Genomic DNA, 4939 nt, shown 5'->3' on the forward strand with positions numbered 1-4939 from the left:
CTGCTTAATTAAAGAGTTCAAGTGAACTTCATTTAATTCTCATCAACTTGTTGTTTGTTCTCATCTTAAGCAAGCGGCAGGAACTAAAAAAAAAAGAAAAAAAGGCGCTGTATAAGTTAATTATTTAAGTTGAGTCTGCAACAACTACAATAAAATAAAAAGTGAACTATTTGAAAGTGGTAAGGATTTTGGGTGGTAAATGTTTAACATTTTAACATACACAGACATTACTCCATTTCTACTCAAGCAAACCGAAAGGTTTTGAACAGTAGCACTATGTCAAGTAATGACACCATGTATCTTTAATCTGTGTAGTAAATACATTGCTGCTGGTAGCAGCAGTGCTGCTGCTGCTGCAAGCAGAAAGTAAAATAAATTTTGCATTGAATAATATTTTGGATGAGTTTAAGAATATTGTTTGCCAAAATCACACAATGTAACTACATTTGTCTTTTACATGTTGCAGTAATTGAATATTTTGAGGCAATTGGTTTGCATAAATTTAAGTAACTACAACCTATTTTCCTGCTCCACATACTTATCTAGCAATTTGCCAGTTAGCTTCCCAGTCTGAACTTCTGGACAATGTCTTGATTCAGTCAAATCTTCTGTCCTGTATCTCCTGTACTCTGATATTCTACTGAATCCACTCTGTGAAAGCTTTGTTTGCTTTGAATGCAGCATCTGGTTTCTCTTACTTTAACCCGCCCAACTTGCACCTGATTGGCATGTTAGCCTTTGGATTCCCTCCCTCGGTGCTTCACAAGTTTTTGTCAAACTGTTGATCTCCCTCAGAAGATGAGAAGACACGGTGACTGAGTTTTAGACACTAGTAGCCAGCTCATACAGCTTTTTACTAGATGGCAGTCCTAAAAGTATAGAACATTAAATTATGAATAAACACTTACAATTTCATAATTATTCAATCCAGCGGTTATAGAAGTTTGGTAATATTGTTGTTTCTTAATGTCAGTGTTTCTGCTACTGGAGTGAGACAGTAAGAAGACAAGGAATAGGGTTAAACGAGGATTTAGAAATAAAAATACAAAGATGATAGTTGTATTTTCTGGGAGAAAGACTATGACTAGTTATCAGGACAGAATGAGACCTGTAAAACTGATGGGTCCATATGATCCCAAGGAGGGAAGCGGTCATCCGCTCCAATTTATTACCCTTTAGGAAATATGTTTGGACACAAGGAGCAGGAACATTACAACATCCTTATATCAGATATTTTTCGTCCTTATATCAGTGATTTAAAACTATTTTTAATTTTTGATACCATACGGCAGGCTGTGCATGAATGTAAAAGTCAATTATTTTCTTCACTGATAGAAAAGTGTAATGTGTTTATTATGAATAGGATTAACCGAGCTGAAGGAAAACAAAGAAAAAGGAGAAATAAATATTCAATGATACCGAATCAGCAGATATGAATCGGCAGATATGAACTTATGAAACTACTGAAACCTTCAAGAATCTTATGTTGTGGAAGATATTTAAGAAAATAATACTGAAACCGCACACATGAATTTCTTTATTTGACTGTTATCTCTAAAATACGTTACTTTTTATGTTGAACACCAGACACATCTCACCTCTTCCCCACAGTTTTTCACTTAGTTCCACGATTGCAGTGGATTTTATAGTCAATGTTAAAAGCAGCACAGAGTCTGAAGCGATGGAGGAAATTTACATCAACATGGAACCTGTTGGACAAACTGCATCTAATCACACAGGTAAGAATAAAGTTACAGAGAAATCTAGTATGTATTTAATTACATTTTGCTAAGGTTCAGGTTTTTGTTAAGGTTCGAACAACTCCAAAGAGAGGGTCTGCCTCGGTGTGGCTGTGTCTTTGGGAATCCTGAATGTTTTACTTTTGGCTGAACTCATCACAATGATTGTACACAGTGAGTCTTCTCCTAGTCATCTTAAAGATGTAAAGAGTAAATTTTATGTTTCTGTAATAAAAATGTCATCGGCTCTTCTGAAATCAAACTGACCAAATAACAAGGGTTTGAAAAGCATAAAGCTTGGTGACTCAAAGTGTTGCAGAAAGGTGAATCATTACACTATGTTACGAGTTTGATTCATTTTCAGCAATGGATGCATTTGCAGCCATTTAGGTTAGCATGTCTTTAATAGCTCCTCTTTTTCACACTATTTACCCAAAGATTTATTGTTTAGTGTTAGCTCAGTTTAAATTTTACAACCATAACCAAAATCATGAAACTATTTTATAAGACTTAAGTGAAAATATGATGCGACTTCTATTTTTGCAAACATGCTTGTTGATTTTTTTTTCCAGCTCATGACATGACAGCAGATTTTTCTGACATTAGTAACTTTCTGACTGAGCAGAACAGCTTCATGGAAGCTTGTTCATGGAAGAACAAGCTTCCATGAAACTTGCTTTCATGGAAGCAAGTTTCCTTCCATGAACGCTAACTTTACTGAAACGGCTCCACGAGCTGAAGACACTTTAAGGTTTGTCAAAACTTTAAAAAAAATTTGGATCTCATTAAAATGTCTAAAAACTATTCCCCTCTGAATTGTAGAGTATAACTAATAACTTTCCTGTTGTGACTAAATGATTATAATGTAAATGAACAAATTTTATTGTAATTTATTAAGTACTGTATAATTTGTGTGCTCTAAAAATAACAATGTAAAAGAAACAAAACTTTGTTGTTTTTTTCTTACAGAATGGACAAACATCAGTTGTTCCTGTTAATCCAGGGCCTGCAGAAGAAGAGAGGAGCAGATGCAGTAGAGATCGATTATTAGGATTTGTGTTCAGTGTGATATTATTTACCAACAATCATGTAGCTTATAAGCACGGTGTTACATAAAATCTAAAGATAAAATGTACACTTGTTGTGGCTTATAAAGTAACAATTTTACCGGTCGTACTCCGTGTTTTTCTTTCATGTTAAAACTTTGACATGATAAACAAATGTTGGAGGATGGTTGTGGGGAGGATCAGTTCAGCATGAGGCGTTCTGATTGTGTCATATTGTAACTTTTACTACGAGACTTTATGGAATTTCAGTTGTGTCCATTAATAAAGAAACAAAGAAAGAAGGTAGTAAACGTACATGTTGGTTCCACAGGGTTCCCCTGAAAATATGGATAAAATCAGTCATTACAGGGTAAAAGTAATTTGAACAGGGGGAAGCATATAAACAAGTCAATAACAAGTCAATGACATGATGCAATCTGCATTTTTAACTCGGATAACTTAATTATTGTTTCACTGACTTAATGCATTTAAATTGCTGCACTGTTAAGTAGAATGGAAATTACTTTTTTGTAAATTGTCTCAAGATTACCTATTGTAAATTAGTGTGATATAAATCAACTGAATTGTATTATGAAATGTTACAATTTGCCCAACGGACTGGACTGAAGAGAAATGATGAGCAATGTTTTATTGGTTGATGAAAGCAAAGATTTTTTTTTAACATCAATTGTTCACTTTTGAGGTAAAACTAAAAATATGTACATTTCTTTCCAATACATTTTCCAACATACCATAGCCTGGTGTCTGAGCAGGTAAAGGTCATCCCTTGCAATAATAAGAAGCTGTTGTCAGAAACCATGATGTTAAGTTTGACTTACGAAGCAATTTTCAAAGACATAAGTCATAATATCCTGTTCAGCATAATTCACAGTACACAAAGTCTAAAAAGTTTAAAAACAAGCATAATAATCACCGTAAAGTCATGACAAAAAAAAAAGCTTGTGAAAACATTCTATTGTCACATATGATATATGTGACATATGTTTCGGGGGGTTAATGTCAATTAATATCAATTAATCCATCAAACTCCGATTAAAATTTGACAGAAGGGTGTCAATATGTCTCTCTTGTCTAACTTAATTTTGTAATGTTCTTTATTTAACACTGGAGATCTTACACATTACATTAGTTTAACCAGGTTAACAGTGACAAGAACATAAAATGACAAACAATAACAAATTTTCAACTTCAAATATCTAATATTTGACAACATCAGGCCTAAGCAAAATCAAAGAAATAGCATCTCAAAGGACAAGTATAAACTTCAGTAAATATTAGCACCTCCTTTTGTCATCTTCAGCATTTCTGCCAGTAGTAACATCCAGTTGTTTATCACATTAAGGTATTATGATGCAAAAAAGTGTTTTCATTGAAATACATTACTTTCAGTAACATACAGCCGACAAATCGCCTCCTCCTACCACAAAAGCTTTACGAAAAAAACGTGTTTTTTCTAAATAGGCACATTTCCATCAAGTTTAGTAATTCCAATTTATGTGATTTTTAAGGTCAATGGAAACACAGTTAATGTCTCACAACTAATGACAACCTCTCCCATGTGTCTTGAGATATATGATCCCAGTTTTCCATGGCAAATCATTCCAACTGATCTATTGCGTGATCTTTCAGCATCTGTCACAGATTATCAATCCTATCCAGAACTGGGCTTAGAGACCCAACTCCACCATCCTGATTTTCACATCCCTCAAAAAAAACTCAATTTTTCAAAAGAGACTCAACAACCTTGCTTGTCTAGTTTGTTTTCTAAAAGACCTGACAGCAAGTGTAAAAGTTTATCTCAGGTGAGATTAAGCAGAGAGTTTTATGACGGTCTACAATCTTGTGTGGATTTTAAAATCCAGAAAGTTTTGAAATAAGTTATGATTGGCCCTAAAAACTGACATTGTTGTAAGATGAGGCTGTATTTTCCTCCCAGACAGTGTAGAGTTGCATTCAGGCAAAGTTGGCTGTTCATAAAGGGGGAGAACAATTTGATTTAACCTCCCTTGGTTACTTGTCCCTTTAACAAAGTTGGATATAAAAATTCAGAATTTGGCCATAAAATCCTTTGGTTCTTCAGAAGACACTAAGCTCCTGGATTGGATTTTTAATAGATTTTAAACACATTTAAAA

General features: G+C 34.0%; 1 protein-coding gene and 1 long non-coding RNA gene across 2 annotated transcripts in view; both read right to left on the reverse strand.

Moving 5' to 3' along the window:
- The window catches only part of robo2 (roundabout, axon guidance receptor, homolog 2 (Drosophila)), a 545602-nt gene that overhangs the window by 433880 nt on the left and 106783 nt on the right, over positions 1–4939 (reverse strand). The gene's annotated exons all lie outside the window — the stretch shown is intronic.
- LOC107833050 (uncharacterized) lies at positions 2934–3729 on the reverse strand. Its single transcript, XR_001658759.1, has 2 exons — positions 3538–3729; positions 2934–3123 (listed from the first exon to the last, which is right to left on the reverse strand). It is a non-coding gene; the product is annotated as an uncharacterized LOC107833050 (long non-coding RNA).

Source organism: Poecilia formosa, unplaced genomic scaffold (assembly GCF_000485575.1).
Source record: "Poecilia formosa unplaced genomic scaffold, Poecilia_formosa-5.1.2 Scaffold317, whole genome shotgun sequence".
Lineage (NCBI taxonomy): Eukaryota > Metazoa > Chordata > Actinopteri > Cyprinodontiformes > Poeciliidae > Poecilia > Poecilia formosa.